Source organism: Passer domesticus, chromosome 12, assembly GCF_036417665.1.
Source record: "Passer domesticus isolate bPasDom1 chromosome 12, bPasDom1.hap1, whole genome shotgun sequence".
Classification (NCBI taxonomy): Eukaryota; Metazoa; Chordata; class Aves; order Passeriformes; family Passeridae; genus Passer; species Passer domesticus.
This window is the reverse complement of record NC_087485.1, coordinates 12733943-12755228: the sequence shown is the minus strand read 5'-3', so window position 1 is coordinate 12755228 and position 21286 is coordinate 12733943. Positions and strand designations below refer to the sequence as shown.

The 21286-nt window shown below is 36.8% G+C and overlaps 1 long non-coding RNA gene across 16 annotated transcripts in view; it reads left to right on the top strand.

Annotated features, from left to right (window-relative positions):
- The window catches only part of LOC135279282 (uncharacterized), a 126688-nt gene that overhangs the window by 69084 nt on the left and 36318 nt on the right, over positions 1–21286 (top strand). For 9 of the 16 annotated variants that reach the window (XR_010346569.1, XR_010346568.1, XR_010346575.1 and 6 more), the window contains one exon: positions 20540–20679. The exons of 3 other annotated variants lie outside the window; for them this stretch is intronic. This is a non-coding gene — a long non-coding RNA (uncharacterized LOC135279282). Of the gene's footprint in view, positions 1–19468; positions 19589–20539; positions 20680–21286 lie in introns of all 16 variants that reach the window. 4 more of the 16 variants (XR_010346574.1, XR_010346570.1, XR_010346567.1 and 1 more) reach the window with 4 other exon arrangements.

Genomic DNA, 21286 nt, shown 5'->3' with positions numbered 1-21286 from the left:
GAGGAAGGAAACAATCGAAGTTCATTGTCAATGACAATTAAACAAGCAGTTTTGGATTTAACCTGCAATAAAGAAAATTAAGATCAGTTAGTAGGAAAAAAAAACCCCAACTTTTAAAGGTAATGATAGCAATGCATTTGGATAAATTGCCTGGAGAGATTTTGGAATCCTTGTAATTGGAAATTTTTAAAAAGACAGTCTAGACAAATATCTGTCAAGATTAATATGTTTGATCTTGCCTTGGAACAGAGGATGGATTAAATGACCTCTTGAGGTCCCTTCCAGCCCTGTTATGAATCTTTAAAATAATGTTTTAGCTCCCAGGGGAGAAAAGAACTATCCAAGCACAGAGAATCTGCTACAAATGACCTTTGATATTTTTATTGACAAAAATTCAGAAACAATCTCACTATATAGCCAGTAATGAAATAAAATTATTCAAACTAATATTAATCTCTAGTTTCTTCAATCAGAATCTTATATGAACATTTCTCTATCCCCTGTCACTTAAGACTTCTTGTAGGAAATAAAATTGTGATTCTGTTTGCAGAGTGAAGATCTTAATTTGAAAAGTTAAGTACCATATTTGTTGTCTCACTATTGTGGAAATTCTCCTGTTCTCTCTAAGGCAAGGTTGTTGAGAAAATGCACTGATAAACTGGACTCAGTCTGGAAGATGGCCTTGTGCAGAACACCATATGACTTATTTGTGAAAAGATCAGTCTTTCTGATCCAGAGACAGCTGGAATTTAACTTTGAAAAGAGATTGCTTATAAGGCTCTGCTCACTAAGAAAGATAATTTCTCTCTGAAATTCTCTAGACCAATGGTTTTCAAATTTTTTCAGTTTTAAAAATTCCTTGGAAGGCCTTGACTACAGAATAGTGATGGTAAGGTTATAAACCAAAAGTGTGATGGTAAGAGATCTGCAGCAATAACAGGAAGAAAGACCAGCCTGAGCTCACAGGTGTCTGCAGTCACAGACCAAGCTCCCTACTGCACATCTGTCGTGTGACAGAGGCAAAACTGGCTGTAACTCACATTAGGAAAGGGGCAAGATCTGACAACAGCCTTAAAGACACCATTTTTTTTACCTTGTAGATAAGTCTTCTGTGGGAAATATCATTGAAATGTAAGGGAAAATAACAAAAGTGAAGAGTTCCTACAGAAGAACAAGCTATTTCCAATGGGAAGAGAGCCCTGGTGATCTCCAGCTCAGCCTCCTCCTGAAAGAGAGTTAACCCTGACAGAGCAGGTCTCCAGGGCTTTGTCCACAGATGTCCCCACAATTCCCAGGGACAGGAGATTGCACAGCCCCTCTGGGCCAGCTCTTCCACCACCTGACTTTGCTCTTGTTTTTGTGGGTCTTTCAAGGCTGCAGGGAGATTTTCCCCCAGCGATTGCAGTGCTGTGGAACACCAGCAGTTCTCAGTGTACTTTGCAATCATTGTTTTGTTAACAAAGCATAAAGTTTCCTTGCCTTTGAGTATTTGAGAACCTTTGCTGAAAACTGTCTTTATGTTAATTGAGATGTTTCTCACACAAAGATATTTTACTCTTGCATAAAAAACCCTAAAAATGAAGTCCTAGCCCTTTTTACATCTAAAATATTCAAAACTGAAAAAATATTAGCTCAAGGGCTAATTTAATAAGAAAATGCAAGTGCAATTATCTCTTAGTTAATTAAAGAACATTGAAATTATCAAAAAAGATTAATCTACCATGTTGAAAAAAGCCTTATACATTCATTCTATTGAAAAGGCTTGTGTAATTGATTTCATTGCTTTCAAATAAGTTGGTCCTGGAAATACAATTAGATATCAGAATGCAGGAAAAAAAAATTAGCTTATTTTGTACCATCAAAATAAAAAACAACAAAGAATTGAGTACACTCCCCATACATGTGAAAAGCTTTTTCTAAACAACTAAATTAATTCATCTTTACCAGGAAGCAACAGAGATAAATAGTTCTTCTATCTTCAAAGAAGACAATTTTTCAATAACTAATATTCTTGAAAGAAAATTGATTATAATTCTATTTCAAATAGTAGAATATAATTTTGGAGAATATTCCTTTTTCTGAGTAATTTGCATAAATATTAAATTAAAACAAATTATTAAAAATACTCTCTTAAATTCCAATCCAGTGTTCTTATCAGTCAATAGTTTAGATGAAGATGCAATGAATAAACACATGCAAATCATAGACAAGCTGCAAAACAGAATGGGATAGGGAGGGAAGAGGAGCAGGATGCAGGAGCTGCAGTGTGAGTGCAAGATGATGCCTGGTGCTCAAATCTGCTCTGGATGTTATTGGGACCATTTTCTGCATGGTAACACAGGAAAGTATGAAACACACACAGAAGGAGGTTTGCTGTCTAAGAATCAAGCCTGAAAAATGGCAAAACATCACAGTTCACCTGGTGGGGCTGGGGACAAGCTCTTCTTTGGTCCAAGGGGCAGGATCTCCCACCCAAGATGATTAAGGCTTTTAATGCAGGCATAAAGGGCCTGATGAGTGACTTCCCTGAACTGCTCACATTGTTTAATAAATAGTTTAGGTTTGGAAGAATTCTTGCAATGTTTTTGTAAATAACCTGATTGAATTTTTGTCTTATAACAGTGGGAGAATTGTCCTGTTTGCTGCCAACTTAGTTCTGACAGTGTGTTCACTGCTGCACAAATGGGAAAGGACTTTTGTCCTTATTTATTCATTGGCAACAGTTTGAAGCAAAACTGTAGCCCCCCCTTGGGACACTTGACAGGGGTTTTGCATCACATAAAACATGTTCTGAAAGCAGCAAAATGTTTCCTTGCCAGCTGAAACAGATGTAATATGCTGCTCTCAATTTGTTTTGCCCTAATTCTTAAACCATGTAACATTTGTTACCTTTGATAGCACTTTCAGCCAGCTCTTTAAGAATATCTTAGAATAGGCTTAACATGCTCATTTTCTCTGTGCTACTTCAGTTTATATCCTCTCTAATGCATATGAGCTTTTCAATTATTTATGATGGGCAATGTTATTTAGAAGAATATGAATCAAAATGGTAGATTTTGAGAAATAAAATGATCATTTTTTCTATCTCTTAGGAATCCCACGAATGCATGTTCTTACTTATTTTGGCAGGGAGGAAAAAGAGGTTAAATGACTTTCCTGCAGAGATCAGTGAGACTGTTGAGGTACACTCACATATGTCATTAACTTTCTCACAACATAATAAGGCATTTGGAAGAATATTCAGTGCCCTTAAAAATTGAATCTCCTTTGTCCTGGGCTCTAGTAATAACTTGAACAATAACCTCAAGTAGAAGAGGAGAACCTGCTAGAATTCTCTCAATTTACACTTATATTTTCTCTCTGTTATTTTTGTCTATGTCCTCAGGCTGAGGGGGAGAAAATGACCACTTTTCAGAAGCTCTGAGGGCTTTTTCCATTTGATAAACAGACAAATCAATGGGGCAGCACTCTTACATCTTGCAGTTCTTTGGCTTCATACAATAACTGTTTTTAATTTCTCTCTAAATAACTTTGGAGATAAACAAATGTGTGTGTGTCCCCACTTTTTTCCCCCCTCTCTTTCTCTAAAATCTGGAACTGGGGAGATTTGTTTGCAGAATATAATAGTATAAATAAGTATCAAAGATAATGGTATCAATGAGTATCGAGCAGCATTACGAGGCTGCAGTTGAATTTGACTGCAGATTAGGATTGTAAAATCAACAGCTGATTTCATAATTAACAGAGAAAAAAAGCTCAAGGAACAAGGAGTCTTTATTTCTTCTCTTTGCCTTGAAGTGGACTGTTGCTCCAGTTATTCATGATAGACAAAAGAATGCCAAAACAGCCCTCATTCAGGAGCTCTGTTCATCTGACAGAAGCTGACATGTGTAGGGTTAGGATTTCCTCCTCTGTGACATTTCTAGGCGTGTAGGACACAAGAGATAAGCGTGAGCTGAGACAGCTTTTGCAATCAAACCCTGGAGCTTGATGAATGCATGGCATTTGGGTCTATTGATCAGTGACACAAGAACAAGGAGAAAAGGCATTAAGATACATTGTTGTCAAAGCTGTTCAGAGGTTTCAATTTTCCTTCTGATGGTGCTATTTAAGCAGAAAATTTATACAATGAAATGGAGAAAATGCTTGTAAAGGTATAGCTTATTAAAAAGAAAATGTTAAAAAATTGTGCTTCTGGGTCGCTCTAAGAAAAAATTTAAAAAACTTTTAAAATGCCAACAACCCAAAACATCAATAGTGAGCCAGGCTGAGGAAAAAAAAATCTCTTTTTGACAGCACTTCATATTTGTGCTACCTGCCTTTAGGAACACAGGAATATTTGTTAGCTGGAGTAAAAATTTCAGTCATTTGCCATAAATTCTGAAATGTTGTTTGTAAAGTTAACCTATAGCATCTGAGACCCTCACTAATAATTAGTGTACACTGGGATTTACATCTGGAGCAGTTATTCTTTGTCATTTATTGTCATACCCATAAACACAGCTGCTTTTCCTCTTTTAAAAAAAGGTTACCCTGTAGCATGTATTTACAGTATAATCTCTATATATACTGCTACGTATTTCTGCTTTCTGGTAGAAATATCTTTAGGTGTTTAAGTTGAATGATTATTATTCTTTTCTTATCATTCCCAGGCAAAACATAGGAAATAAGAGAGAGGAATGAAATAAACAACATTTTATGTGCTTTTTTTTTCTATATTTCACTAGTTTCTTGCTGACACAGATGAAATCAACCAAACTGCATAAAACATCTTTCTCTCAGCAGCATAGAACACTGGTACTTTCTCCTCTATTTATCACAGTTGAAACCTTTTACATACTTGTGTGTGCGACAAGAAATGTTTATTATAGAACAGTTATGTATTATATAGCAGCACTTTATATTAGGGGATGTTTCACCTGCTGTATCTTAGACCTGCATAGGTGTGACAATATATTTATAGCTGTTCAAATGTTCACAATTTGGGGTTTTCTTCTCTGTCTGTAGGTTACACCTGTAACTAACTAAAAAAAGTTAAGTGTTTCTTATAACTTTGCAGAATAAAAAAATGTTGCCATGTTCTAGGGTTTGCAGCAAACATAGTAATGAGGCTTGATATTGAAATATTCCTTGGAGAAGACCAGATTTCTGCTTAGTTTGAAAAAGGAAATAGTGAGGAGTGGTTTTGTGTTTTGTAGTGACTTCAAAAAAACCCCTGGTAAAATAATTATGCACATCTTTCCCACACTCTGGATTTTTGCCACTTCCCACCTAAAATTAGAATTGGTTTTGGTTTTTGTTTGTTTGAGGTAGTAGCATGTTAAGCAATAATTAGGATTAGTTAACTCAGCAACAGAGAATATGAGAGAAACAGACACGAGAGAAAGAGGTAGCAATTTTTCTAATCCTTAATTGTAACCCTTTCTTTGATTGATGACATACAAGAAATTAGTGCCTTACAGGGTGTAATTTCCAAACACCTAAGAGGTTATACGTTTATTTGATTTAAAATGAAGTCTCTTGAGTTGGTTTATTTGCCATCACAAAGGATGTGAAATAAATAGCAATGTTCTTTGCTCTTTACTCCAGAACAGGTCATATAAAAACCTTTAAATATAACTGTGTGCTTTGGGTTTGAAATACTGGACCTACCTGAATATACAAACACACACATGAAAGCATGGCAGTGATGAATGCACAGCCTTGCACTATCTTGAAGCCCAGAAAAGGGAAAATATATTTATGGAATAAAAAGATTAGTGCTAGTGTGAGCTACACATGGGAATCAACTCCTGAGAAAGGAATACTTTTACATAGTTCTGGGCTTTTTTGTCACCTAAAGGAATGAACTTTGGTTCAGTGTAAGTACATTTTCAGTTGAAATTATGCTAGAGAGTTTAAAGCTCTGTGCAGCTTCCATTTGAAGTAAATCATAAAATGTGCCTAAGTTGTTCAAATTACACACTGAGCATAAAATGAAGCTAAGTTCTAATGCTTCCTGTAATGCATAAATGACACTGGGTAATTATTTCACCACATAACAAAGGATAAATTCAGTCCTAGGCACTTGCATACCAAGGATGTACATCCAGCATGACTGCACTGTATACTTTAGACATGCTTCTTAATTATTGAGGGAACTATTGCAATATCACTTCTTTTGAACAGTGCCATAACTCTTCCCCATACTTTTCTGTCCTTCCATTAGTTTGAACATGTTCTTGTTAGCAGACTGTGTTTGCCATGGTGCTGGCTTTGTGTGCCAAGGAGTGCCTGTGCATTGCTCAAGGTGAGACTCAGTTCACATTGGTCTGGAATTTCATGTCTTTCTTCATAACTTCAAAACTTCGTATCTTTCTGGAACTTCTTTATCCTTCCTGACTGGGGGAATTTGCAGAAAAAATGCAGATGAGAAATGAATGTAATGCTGTCAGAATGTAGATCTTCTAGTTGTGGAGAATAGCTTGCTTGTGTCCTGCTTTATGAAAGGAATCTTAATGTAAATTGAAATGAAGATTTCAATTCTGAAATGCACCACAAATTTTAAAATATTATTTCCCTAGTTCATTTTTCCTTTCACAAAACCCATGTAAGAATTAAGCATTTTTCCAGATATTTGTTCACTGTGGAAAATAATTTCTCTGTGTTTTCTGTGTCTATCTTAGACCCACAGAATGGCTTGGGTTGGAAGGGACCTTAAAGCTCATCTGTGCTGTGAGCAGGGACACCTTCCACTCAACCAGGTTACTCAGAGACCCCTCCAGCCCAGCCTTGAGCACTCCAGGGATCCAGGGCAGCTGCAGCTGTGCCAGGGCCTCCCCACCCTCCCAGGCTGTCTGTGGGGGTGTTCTCACTGCATTTTGAAGCTCATTCAAACTGCAGTAACTCAGCATCTCGCAGTAACACAGGCACTGTTGCCTCCTGCACTCCCTGTGGAGCATATGGCTCCTGCAACAATATTGACTCTGTGTCTACAAATCACACAACAAAGGCTGAACTGTGAAGAACTGCAGATGATGAAAAACTAGAATTCCCATTTTGCAATTCAGCCTGTGTCCCATTTTCTCTTTTTATTTTGCCCTGCTTGAATAATTAATGTGGGACTATTTAGGAGATATCTATGAAAGCATATTTAACATAATACAATTACAGAAAAAATATTATTCAAATATCATATATTTTCTATAAAAAATTGGTCATGATGATGGGCTTATGGACATTACCTTCTTCTGGGGATTTTGGTGGAGGGGGTTGAATTTTTAATGTTTTAATCAAATAATATGAAATTTCTCCAGTTGTCTGGGAAATTGTTGTTGCTTCATTCTGAAGCTCCAAAGTGATATGGAGATTAATAACTTTGGGGCTGATATTATTTTGCCATTAACAGAAATGTATTGGCTTGAGGATGAGCAGACATCTATTCTCATGTGGAAGGGGCATGGCTGAGAGCAGGGCAGATTCAGAGCCCACAGCACACAAAGACACCTTCTGGAGAAAAGCATATAAATGGTTGTTATGAGAGCAGAGCTATAAAAAGGCTGAGTGAAATATGGCATCACTAAAATGCATAGCAAAACCCAGTGTGATTTCCATGCTGCCAGAATTTCATTCTAATTCAGCAGAAGTTTCTAGAATGAGAGAAAAGGTCAGACACACAAACATGCATAAAGCATAAATATAATAGATTTTAATCAAAACTTTCTTTTATTGACCTGATATTTCCTAAATTTTAACATGGCCATCCATGACTGTTATCCTCAGAAAGTCATGTTTGAAATAAGATTTAGAAAGTGTTGATACCTTTCTATAACTAATAAGAAATAATTTATGGATCTGTGGGAAATTAAACTGCAAACTCTAAGACAAATTTGAAAGGTTTCCAGATGAATGCCTAAATTTGGAGGCAATACTGTTACTTTAAGAGCAGCAGTTCTGATCTTCTGACGTGAAGACAAACAAGAAAAACCTTTAAATATACATTGCTGCAAGTCATTTTACCAGCTGGTCCTTCTAGTACACATTGAGAGCTAAAATACTCAAAGAACAGGTAGCTGCTGGATTAATTACATCTAACATTTACTTTTTTGGTAAATGTGTTTTAAGAGCTCACTAATATAAACCTGATGATATTCAGAATTTTACTGTTTACTTTGTATCATTGTTCCCTTTCCAATCAAAGGGACAAAAAGAGAGAATAAGACCTAGTCTTTTGCTTTATAACAGGCAAAAGTCTGTTTTAACAGTCTCATTGTTACAGGAAATACTGAAATGTTTCTTAAATGTTGACTTCTAATTATTTTGGTATCTACAAATAACTAACAAAATTAAAATCATCCTAAAAAGCAGTTGCTTGAGAGTAGAGTAAAATACTTTCACCATCTGAGGCACTACAAAATTTCTAGGCATTTATCAGAGGGTTATGGGACTGTTCAGGGCCTTTGTATCTTTCCTTGACTAATTCAGATGCACACAGGGGTTGTGCTGGTTCCAGGGGGATTTGCCATCTCATTCTGAATTATTGCTGACACCCAAGTTAAAGCTACATAAGCTCTTCAAGGCAGACAAGGCTTTGCTTGTGTGGTTCTTACCATTTATTTGGCATGAATCTTTTGATCATAAACCTAATTGTTCCCATCAGGCACACATTTATAAGTGAGTCTAAAATGATTCTCACAAACAATTGCAAGAGCGTGTCAGTGACTTACCTACCCACAGGAAAGTCAAAGTGTTCCTTAGATGGAATCCAGCAGAGCTGAAGGAATTGAAATGTTCAGAGCGAGATCTACAAATCCCCATTTCATTTTCATAGTATTATGAAGATTCCTTTGACCCTTACTGAGGTATTTCCTGAGAGTTCTTTATCCTGCAGAGCACTTTGTGGGTCTCACCTGCTCTGACATGCAGAGCACACCGGAAAGAAGCAGCCTACAGAAGGCTCAGACTGCTTTGTAGATGAATCTTACTGAACTCTTGCTGCCACAAGGAACACCACCATGCCATATTAGTTACCCTTTCCTGTAGATGTTTATCCTGTCTGTTCATAATTTCAGTTTATGTAAAGGTGAGGGGAAAATATATAAGCAAACTTGAACAAGAGTTTCTGAAAATTATTGAATTCTTAAAAATGATCCCAATCTTTTACTTAACAGACAACTTCCCAACCTGCTTGTCTCTTCCTTGAGCTTTGCTTACTGCCGGGGTCAATGTGAGATCTTCCTACAAGAAGCTTTCTTCTTTGTTTTTGAAAGAAGAGGGACCTAGTACTTTTCTTGCTTATTTTATGATAATTACTACCAGAACAGGAAATTAAAAAAAATATGCATTTCTAAATGTACATCTTCCAGTAAAGTGGAGATAGCAGTGATGATTGTGAGAACAGAGATGGGAACAAACACTCACTAGGTTCAAAAGAAAGAAAATACACAAATGAGTCACTTCATTCTAGGCTTGCGTCAGGCAGCACAGGAGGTACTGAATCTCTCTCTCTCTCTCTTCTTTTCCAAATTTTCCCCTAAAGTCATTATAAAACACAACTGATGACTACTGGCAATTTTTATTCCACATGCTGCTTTCCCAATAAGGCTCAGATTTAGCTCCCTGAATCTTATTTTTTTATGGAATAAAATATTACCTCTGTTTCCTACTTGCAAAATAGGAAAACATACCAGGATTTTAAAGCATTTAATCAGTTGGAACAGAGTAATAATAGGCTCTGTTTGCTGAAACCTTCATAGATGCAAACACTAGTGATAAAAGTCACCTCTCTTTATGTCTAATATAATCTTCACTTTTATTTGGTCACTAGTGCAATGGTTTCTTAGAAACAACCAAAAACTAAAAATAAGAATACTCCAAAATCTACCCCTCTTCTGACCTCCCCAGTGTTTATATTGCTAAATTAAATTTCTGAAGCATTTTCTGGGAGGAGTGACAAGAGCCATATGGAGAGAAAGGCAAGCTGTAGAGGAAATCCTGCACTTAGTTCTGAGCTAAAGTGTTCTCACCTCCAAAGAGCTCCGAAAAAGTTTGATTTTTCCAACAAGTGTATCTGAGGTGTATCCTTCAGATCCTCACCTCTCAAGAAAAAAACATTTTATTGCTACAGCTGTACTCTGTTTTTTGCCTCTGTAATTTTAAAGATAGGCAGAATTTCTCCCCCTTGCTGTCGGCACCTGAATATTTAGCACAGAACTTCTTGTATATACAGTGCCCTGACTATATCTTTGAATTCCCAAATAGTGCTGTTCTTTCATTATTAACACTTACCTATACTTATTTACAGCTTCAAATTATAAAGTTTATTATGAAAGAAAAAGTATTTATTATTACTGCAAACAGTAAGGGCTTTTTTACAGAAGGTGATATAAACACTGCTGCAAAAATCCTCTTCAGGCTCCATAACATTGTAGTACTTCATGTCACTTGAACATGGATTGGAAGTATGTCAGGCTTTTTTAATCTCTTTTCATTCAATTTGCTTTGATCACAATAAAATTTCAAAAGAGGAGGGTCTCTGCAGGGGCAAGTTTTGGTGAAGACTCAAGTAACACAGAGAACTTGGGCTTTGCGTGTTGAATTCACACTCGGTGATTTAGGTACAGGGACTTCAGGACTCCTGTGCTGCTCCAAAAGTTAAACTTGTTTTTGCTGAGGTTTTCATGTGATGACAATATTTGTAAGATATTTGAATAAATTATTTGAACAGGACATTTTTTGACTTTCTTAGCCACATATGAGGTGCTGATGATCCTGTCCACATTCTTGAGCTTTCACATTTGTATTACACTTTTCCTCTCAAAATGCCTTGGTTTTGGTTACAGTAGCCATGCTGAATTGCCATCAGAGGTCTCATTTAATAGACAAGAAAACCAATGCAACAAAGCATGTTTAGTCTGACACCACAGATTCAGTAATAAGAGAGCTCTACTGTCAGTTAAACAGAGGGATAGTTTGTTAACCTTAAGAAAGTGATGTCAATTCTGAGAAGACAGAATAAACTTGGCTTCTGTTAGGATTAGCAAAAAGTCAATAGCAGGCAGGGCCAAATAAAGCTGTGTGAATTGCAAGCTCTGCTGAGATTCAGAGCAGGACTTGCTGGGTGATTACTGAGGTGAATTGCCCTTAATTCCGTTTCCAGTGTAGTCCACCATGACCTATGGATGCTCTGTCTGGATAGGTAGAACAAACTCACGCGGTGTCTTGCAACATCTCAGAAGACAGAAATCTTCCAAACTGCCTTGCAGAAGGTGAAATCAAAAAGACAGAAATGTGGAAGGGTTTGAACTGGTTTATTTTCTTTGCTAACCAGAGATGACAACCTGGACTTTAAGCAGTTCTGTTGGTGCTGGTGACTCTACCCTGAGCAGTACCTGAGAGTTTTCCTCTCATGCTCCTCCATACTCCCAGCAGCAGTAGGAGACCATAATCTGTTAAGGCTAAACTCTCTTTTATTGCTTTTCTTTCACAATCAAATGATTTTTTGTAGTAATTAAGGTCTTTTGAAAAAAGCATAAACATTAGCATATTACTAATTTAGAAAGCAGCTCCTAGATGAATGCCTGTCATGCAGTGCACATGTTCCACCGTGCACTTGGCTTATGTTGATACTGCTGTTTCCATTTTTATTTCAGCTGAGCAAGAGAAGTCTACCCAAAAACTTGCTTTCTAATCAGGTGGATGGGAAAGGATGTTTAGGCACATAAATTGCAGAACTAATTAAGGTGGATTTGCAGCAATCCACCTTCAATCCCTAGGGATTTTACTGAGTGAATCTCCTGGTCATTGCACAGATGAAAACCTACAGAGCTAGGTAGCTACTCACAGGCACAGAGAGAGCTAATTTTCATTTGCCACCATTGGTACATTTCTAGGGAATGTATTGAATCTGAGGTTTTCAGAAATGTGGGCCTTTATGGTTTTGGGGTTTACATTTTTAAAGCTAATCAGGGGATATTGATGTAAAATTATTTTTAAATCCATTTACTTTTTTTGAAAAAGCTCATAATCAAATATTGATTTTAATAGATTAAATAAATAATTAGAGCAAAACAACCAGTCAAAAAATTTTGTGAAAGTTCTGTTTACTAACTTATGTTTACAATGTACATAGATGAGTATTGCTGTCACTGGTATGTGACTTGCTATTGCTAGAAATCATCTTACCACTCAGAACCCTGTATTGTCATATTTTATTGTGTATTTCCCAGTGTAGGTTAGCATTTTAATACAGACATTGCTAACATTAAAGCTAATAGTATTTCAAAGATCCTTAGTTGTTTGATAACAGTCTGTGACCTTGCTGACCTCTGTGATAAGACTCCTGAGCATCTCTTTTAATTTCATGCATTGAAAGATAGAATCTCAAGTTAAATAGGGCAAAATTATTAATAAATTCCTTCAGAAATGTTAAAAATAATAGAATCAAAGTAAAATTCAGAACCAGTTGGGCTTTACTACTGGAATAAAGATCTGCATAATAATGTGCAAGCTTAGGGCAAACCTGTGTGCATGTCCTTTGTTGGACAGACTCAGAATGTGCCTTGAATTCTCCCCTGTGATTATTTTGATTTAACAGCAAAAAATTATCCCAACTCTAAAGCAATTTCTTACATTAAATTCTTTTAATTCCTAAATAAAACAGATTGTCAGTTTTTTTAGAGATGTTACCATTGCTAACAGAGATCTCGATGCTTATTGAAGATACTTCTTTTTAGTTATTCCTTTATGTCTAAAAGCATGCAGGTTTTATTAAATGTAAAATACTGAAAGGAACACAGAATTCATATTACATAGCATGTCCTGCTGTGGCCTTGCTTTACCAAAGAAGTATAGCAAAAATGTGCTGGTAATATCCTTTGTCTTCATTATAAGGATCTGTGTTACTACATTCTTTCTGATGTAAGGCCATTTACCTTGACTCCCAACCACATTTAATCTCATTACATTCACTGTCATTATAGCAACATCTTTATTCCACTTGAAAGACTTTAAAGCTCTGGAGGATGGTATTACAGTAAGGACAGAATATGCTTTATTGAATAGGGTCCTCTGTAAATTCCAGATATGATCACACCATCCATTTTTATGAGCCAGTTCACATGATGCTGGGTTAATGCAGCAATTGTGATTCTTCCAGTTAAATATAGGGATGGAAAACCAGACCATGAATAAGCATCTTAAATATTTTGATATTGAGAGGACAAAAAAAGATGTATTAAGAGATCTTAATATAGATCTTGACTTAAAAAAAAGAACTTCTGTACTTTTCCTGCAAAAACTTCTACAAAATCCAAACATGTATAAATACAAATGCTAATGTTAGAAATAAAAGTAAATTAATTCTGAGACAGGAAATGACATCACTGTAACTTATCCTTAGTTTAGAACTCAGTACTGCATGGATCATACTGGGTTTTGTAATATTTATAACAAAATCTACAGGGCTGAGTTGAATAAGCCTTACCCACTGGAAAAGAAAATATCTAATTTAGGCTTTTTGTCAGGGAATCAGCATTACATTGGAAAATTTCACTGATAAAATGCTTTAGAAAACTGCAAAAGCCAGAGAGGCAGTACTGGGATTTCCAAGTCTTGTACAGCTCATGCACAACCATGGGGCTGTACAAGGTGACCCCAGTGCCGAGTCCTGCCAAGCAGGACTCGCACTAAGGTGGTGAAACACAACAAACTTCTGTCTGTGCTTCTCTCTGTCCAGCTCTCTTAGACCTGGAAAGCAGATTGCTGGAAATATGTCTTTGTTCTGCATTCCCTCTTTCACCTGCTGTGTTCTTGCAGTACAGAGCAGCAAGAACAAGGTGCATGGGATCAGGTAAACTTCTTTCTTCATGACTTGTTCTAGATAGTAAAAGAAATAGCTGTGAAATATGTGAAATTAATGGCTCATAAGATCTTTGTGAAAAAAAACCAGAACATTCAGTGTGTGTCTGAATAAAGCATCCTTGAAGTACTCAGCATGACCATGCTGATAAATAGACTTACCAGATGACTGAAGGGAAAATTGTTGGTTCTTGCCTTTGGTCAGTGATAATGTTGTATGATCTTGTCATTTATTATGGTAGATTTTATTAGGTGTGTTATTATAGGCTGCCCATAAAATTTTATGTACTAGTAGAAAATAAAATTATACTTTATCAGATTATTTCTCTGCCTCTAACTATTCTAGATGGGTGAAAACAGAGATTTGCAAGGTGTGGAACTTCTTAATGAATACAGATGTAGAAGAAGATGATGTTAAAGATGATTCTGTCAGCTCTTTAGTCTTTGAAGCTACAGCATCCACTGCAAATCCAGGGACTGACCCAAGGGAAGAGTAACATTAAAACCTGCTAGTTTTATAGAAATAGCTTCTAAAGGTTTGATTTTCCCTGGGGAGTGGCTACATAATGTAAATACTGGGTATGTCTGAAGACAGTATATGAAGAATAGCTTTCCTGTTTTTTTTTTTCAGGGGCAAGCTTTCTGCTAGATTAGTATAAGTAAATATCCATGTTGCTAATTGGTTCAGATAATTTAGGTAAATGGTGGCTTTTGAAGATTACTTACTGTGCAAGATTAGTCATATGAATAGAAATAATTGCCTATCTCGCCATCTCAGTAACCTCTGCTATTCTCTCCTTTTTATCTCATTTTACAAAGCAACTTCATCAGGCCATAATAAGCGTTACTCAAACAGAGCCTGTAAGCCTTGCTTTGAAGGGGCATATAAATGATGAAAGGGGAGAGAAGACAGGCAGGAAATAGAACTCAGTGAGGTTACAGATTCTTGCAGATTTTTCTTCCAAACTGCTATTCAGTAAAAAGGTTTCCCTTTCCCTCATGTCACAGAACCAGACCCTTGTGCTAGCTGTTCCTGGCTAATCCATGGCACAGTTTCTTCATCATTTCTATTGAACTGGGGAGACATAAGATCAGGCTGACACAGGCCTTCCTCACAAAAAGATGCATTGGCTTTTCCCCTGAACACAGCTCTCATTATGGAGGAACACAATCTAATTTCCACTGATACAATGGATGGGTCCCACAGTTCACAAAAATATATGGAGGGAAAAGGCGTCTTACAAACTTTTCACTTCATCTTTGGTTTCTCAGAGTTTATCCCCAAATGCCATTTGTATTTTCTTTTCATATGTAATTCCTTACAGCCTTCTCTAGGAGTGACATTTGTACCAGGGTGCAGAGTCAAAGGTGACAATTCCTGGTGCAGTGTTGGGGCTGTCTGGGTTCTTCTCAGAAAAATGACTCCTTATTGCAACTCATTTTGATAGCCCTGAAAAATATTTTCTGAATCACTGTTTTGAGCAGTATTTATATGTACTAGTATTAAATTTCCTGTTACCTAGTAATTTTGTTAAATAGCTTTGCTCCATAATTAAGCAATGACTTTATTACTTCTCTCCATTCTGATCAAACAGGAAAACAATTTTTTGTCTTGTATTCCCACTCAGACACATTCTGCTTTTATCTCAAAATGAAGAGATTTGTTCTTGTGTTTTTCTCTCCTGTATTAATCAGATCTAGTTTAATATTGGGAGATACCAAGTAATCCCTGTTTAGAGAGTTTTGTGTTCTGGAAATGCTGCTTTTGTCACTCCACTGCTATCAAATAATAACAGCTTGGCTGCTTCTGCCACTGGCTCTCCAGCATGCTGGGAACTGTTCCTGCTTCAAAAGAATCCAGAAAGGTCTGGTGGTATTGTAGTTCTAAAACTCGAGCAGCTAAAACCAAAAGGTTGATACAATTCGCCCTTTTGGGAAGAGAAAACCTAAAAATGGCAGCTGTACAAACCTGTAGCAGAATTGTAGAAACAGTTTAATCTATAGAAAAAACCTGACCTAACATTTTTTCTCAGACTTCATGTGAATTTGTTTATGTAAAAACTGGAAAAAGCAAGCATGCAAGGCATTCCTAGAAGACGTTCTTTGACCTACCCCAAGTGTTTTAAATTATTCCCAAATTCATAATTCTGAAGGACCATTTTTGTTTGAAATTTAAAAAAAAATTAAAAGGTAGATAAAACAAGAGAAGGTGTTTGTAAAATTGGAATCCAAATTACTTGCTGACACAGAATTGTTTTATTACTCCTCCCAGTTGGATTTTAAATCAGAAATCAGAGAGATTTTACAAAGCTAATGATTTGCTTTCATCCTGTCAATACATTTCCCTTGAATCAAGACAAAATCAATAGGAGAAGACAATATATGAGAGGCTGAAAAACCATTTTCCTATACTCTAGAAAATGTAGCTTTCCATTGACAATTTGGGGCACCTTCTACAAGCAGTTTATAGGATATCTCAAGGAAAAAAGTGCAGAATAAACTTAGGAGGGTCTCTCAGTGGAACACGTCCATATGTGGTGTTGGGGATAACTCAGGTTCACTTTGTCCTTCACCACCTTGTCATCAATTTTCTTCCCTTGAGCTGGCTGCTGGGAACAATTTTCTATTTGCTATTGATACATGTGAGTTAATCAACACCATTAATCTGCATTCCAGATAGCTGGAAAGTGTGTTTGCTACTACCAGTAACATTTCTCCCTGCCCCTGGAAACCCGTGGATGGGTGCTTGTGTGATCCTGTCTATCACTACTGTTGGATTTCCTTGAGTATAACAAAATCACCTTATCTTGTTTAGGAAATGTTTGGGGTTTCTGTGGAAAAGCACTGTTTAACTCTGCTGAATCCCTTGGGTTTAATCTGACCCAGATGATTTCCTAGAATTTCCACAGACACATCTGGTTCCACACAGAACAGTGTTCTAAACAATTTACAAGCTTTCAGTAAAGTCCCAGCAGACCCTGCAGCCTTGGCAATTGTAGTGCTGGTACAAATCCTTCTCTAAGCACCACATCCTCAGCAGTGACACCCCAGCAGCAAAGAGGTTATTCTTTTCAGAAATAGAACCCAAGGAAAGGAGTTTCCAAAACTGCAGCTAGCAGTATCTTTTGGGCACAGCTACCAGAAGAATATTTTAAAGATAAGATTTATTAAACATTAAATGGAATTAAGTCCATACAGTCCTTTACTAATTATGCTTGGGCATCCCACTGCGCTATAGAGAATACATTTTTCTTGCTACTCTTCATATATCTCTTGGGGGAAATATATCATGATTCTGGTTGTTAACACTGATGCAAATAGGTGAATTCTTTTGCCTACTTTTTGACTTCAGATATTCTGAAGAGTAAGCAAAGAATTCATCAGTCTTTGAAGTCCTTAAAAAATTTCCATTGGAAATCCAGTTTGTGCCCTGAAACACACTGGAATTTAAGAAAATTATTCACTTTTTGAAAAACCATCTCATATTACTTGCTACTCTACCAAATTAGATTTTCTCCAAAATCTATTTTCATCCTTTAACACTTTACTTTATGGTTGTTGTCTCCAAATACATAGAAGAAAGTTTCTATCCTAAGGGGAAATTACTGTAGTACAAAAACCAGGGAAGACTTTGTTTCTTTATCCTGTTTCCTCACCTTTTTTAATTTAGTAATCTCTCATAGAAGCTTAACAGAGTGGCTGGCAGAATGCAGCACTTTGTACAGTCAGCATGAACAAGAATGTTAAATTTACAAGGAAAGACATTAGATGCAGCAAATAAGGAACAAAACACAGAAACTGTAAACTTCTTTTTAATGCTTATATTTTATCAGCTCCATGGGTTTCATTCCCACATGATTTAATATTATTTTAATTTCCAAAATATGTGGTGCATTTTTTACATTGTATTTTCATTATGTATCTTTCCTGCTTTCTCTGCCTGCTCTGTACTGAGCTACCTTCACTCCTCTAGCAGGGGCTGTGACTGTCTGAGCCAGACTCCTGCCCTGCCTGCAGTGGGGCTGGAGCTTCCCATGGCTCCAGCAAGTTCCCTCTGCTGCCTGGGCAGCCCAGGAGGGGCAGCCACAGCCTTGGCAGTGGGGTGGGGTGCCATGGCTCATGTGCCAGGGAGCAGCAAGCACAAGCCAGGATGTGACAAGGTTGTGCTGGGTTGTGCTGAACCCCAGGTTTATTGGAGAAGTCTACAGAAGGTGGGGATCCACTGTGTGTCACTCAGGAAGAACTTAGAAGTTTCTGTGGTGGCACTTTCCTGACCTAATCCCTGACAGTGTTTCCTAAAGGCAAACGTGTATAACATTTGAAACTGGCTGAAAGGATGACTTTCTTGAGACTGTCTTGAATACCAGACCTTATATTCCTAATCATCTACCAAAGCCTGTGCAAAAGCACCTTCAAAGTTTTCACCAGAAATCTCTACCCAAGAAAAACTGCTTGGCTAAAAGTCTCAGTTTTCCAGACATACATTCTGCCTTTTCTCTTTTTCGCTTCTGAAAATAGGATAAAAGGACCCTATAAGCTATTTAAAAATATTTTTCCTTTTTTTTTTTTTTTTCCTACCTCAATCTTAGCAGTTGCAGAAATCTGCTTCTGCTGTTATTTCTTGCAGAGGTCACGTGCTGCTTTTAATTACAACCTTATTCCCTTCTGAGGCCTGTGCAAGTATTACCCAGAGCAACACTTTAGCCTCTGCATTTAGGCTGAGGCAAAAGCTAATCTTCCATGTCGGAGTTTACTGTACTGGATTTATTAACACCTTCACAGTCTTCACCAGTACTTTTGAATTCTTTGGGTCATATTAATCCTAAGTGAGGTCAAGGAAAATGAATTCTCAACCTGCTGTCTAACTCTGCAACAGGCAGAATTCTAATTCTCTGGTATAAAATGAAACTACAGAGAGGTGTATCTGCATCAGAAAAAAGTAGTGGTTGTAAATATTGATGAGCACAATAATTATCCATTAATGATGACCAGTGAATAAATCTGGAATAGACTCCAAAGAAAGGATCCCAAGGAGCAGGAGTTGAGTCAGGGAAAGGACTGTACTGTGTTTTGTACAGTGAAGGATAAATATGTGATTTTTAGTGAAAGTGCTCCAAATTGTTACCTCTTTGTTTCAGAATGTGGCTTGTTTATATGTTATGTTTCATTAACTCTGTGAAATACCTGTAGCAGTGCCAAGAAATTGATTCCTTCAGCCACGTTTATGTGGAGTCATTGATCTAAGTAGGAAACACATAAAGTGCCATTGATCTAAATGGGGGTCAGCTTGAAACATCCAAGGGGAGAGGATGGTATTTGACTTCTGTAGGAGGGAAATACCCACCAGATTAACTCATTCACATTCACTTTTCTAAGTGAGTCCTAAATTATTCTTGTGTATTCTGAGAACTGAGACTTGTCTGTCTCAACAGTGAGGGAGCAGAGGCAAGACAGTCTTATATTGGTTGCTGTAGTGAGCATTAAATTAGCAAGAGCCAACATAATATTAACCTTGTTTAATTGCAATTTCCTTGTCTGTTTGCTCTACTGTATATATTTAGTTGTACAGTCTCTGGGTGCTGTGGTGTTTCCAGTATAATCACAACTTAATGACTGTGCATTTCATTTTCAGACATCACTGATGAATTTTCATCAGCCTTTAGTAAAGTAAAGAAGAATTGGACTGTTTCAAAACATTAAAGCAAATACTTAAATGTGCTCAGTCGTCTCCATATAGACTCTTTCAGGCATGGTAAGAGGTTAGATTGAGACTGCAGATAACTTACAAAATAGCATATCATTGATGTGTATCACCAAATCCAGGACTGCTCAGAGAAGACAATGGAGAGGGCACAGATGAAAATGCAAATGGAAATCAAGGAGTCTGATGAATGGGAAAATGAGTGACTCAGCAAGTAGCACTCTACCAATACCCAGATGATATCAGACAGTACTTTATAGATGAAAGTGATTAAAATTAAATGAAATGCAAATTTAAGGTACTCAAAACTACAGGTAGGGAATTCCCTGAGTTTTTAACATATTCCAAACTAGGTGCTACGTGTAGACAATGCCTGGCAATAAATCAGCTCTTAAACCCTGATCAGATGGCTGTGTAATGCAATTCTGTCTGAACCAATTCATCCTGTAGACTCATTTATTTCCACTTTCTATTGTATAGTACTGCTGTACAAAATTAAATCACTGCTGTATTGTGTCTAGAAGAGGGGATAATTTACTTGTGACTGAAAGAATATAGTGCCATCATAGCTTGGGTTTTTTTGTGGGAGTTTCATGAAGTAAAATCTATATCAGAATCAGGTTTGGCAGAGCCATGACTTTCTGAAAACACATTTTGAAAATGTAAGGTGTAGAATTACCGTGGGAAGTGATACACACCTAAAATTAATTGCTGTGTAGCAAAGCATTTTATGCTACTTGGCTGATCTTTAAACAAAAGTTAGCATTTCAAAAACGCTTACTGAAGGCATTAGCTTTCTTGCAGTGCATTCCAGTTCAATAACTTTAATGAAGAGAAGTGATACCTTCACATTAAAATTCTAACAAGGAAAATATTTTCTACTCATCTCTGACTCTGTAAGTTTGGTTTTCTTCACTGAGTTGGGTTAATTTAAAGGAAGAAGTGTCCATCATTCATATACAATATCCTCACATAAACAAGGCCTGATTTATATCTTTCCAGAGGTCTCCCAGCCTGGGGATATTAATGGGAGCTGACTGGAAAACACCTTCTGTTGTACTGTACATCCTGCTTTTGAAAGTCACAAACCAGCACAAGATTTGGATCTGCATATGCATCAGTGACTGTAATTGTCTCAGTGGGTAATTATTCTGGCAGTGTTCATTTAACTGCTTAATTCTTGGAGTTACACGGTCCCAGTGCACATTGCACAGTTGGCAGAGGGGCTGCAGCAGCAAGCAGGGGTTAATTGGCTTTTATTGAAGCAGTTTATAGCTTGCTCTTGTCTTCATCCTTTAGCACTACTGATCCACTGTAAACTAACATCTATTGGGACAATATTTTTAAAGATGTTTAGTTTTCCACTAAACCGTATTTTATTTGTGTTGTTTCATTTTCTTCCCCCAAGATATCTAAGGATGAAAAGGATAAGGTCATTTTTACTGGTTCTCTTTTTCTTAAGGTGAAACTATTACATTCTCTGGCACATTAAAGGGCAGATGTTACTTTTTATTTCTGAAAAATTTACATGCACTTCAGTTTGTGGAACAGAAATTGCAGTGATTCAGTAGGTAGCTACATTTGTTTAGCCTACATAAAGTGTTGAGAAGAGATCTACAGGGAGCAGTATTATCCTTTTAAATGATTTTTAAAATATCAATTTTTATTTCAGTTAATTCTAATGGTTTGCCAGCAGTGTTTTACTACTATCACTGTTCAGTGTATTTGAGCACTATGAAAGATTTAAAT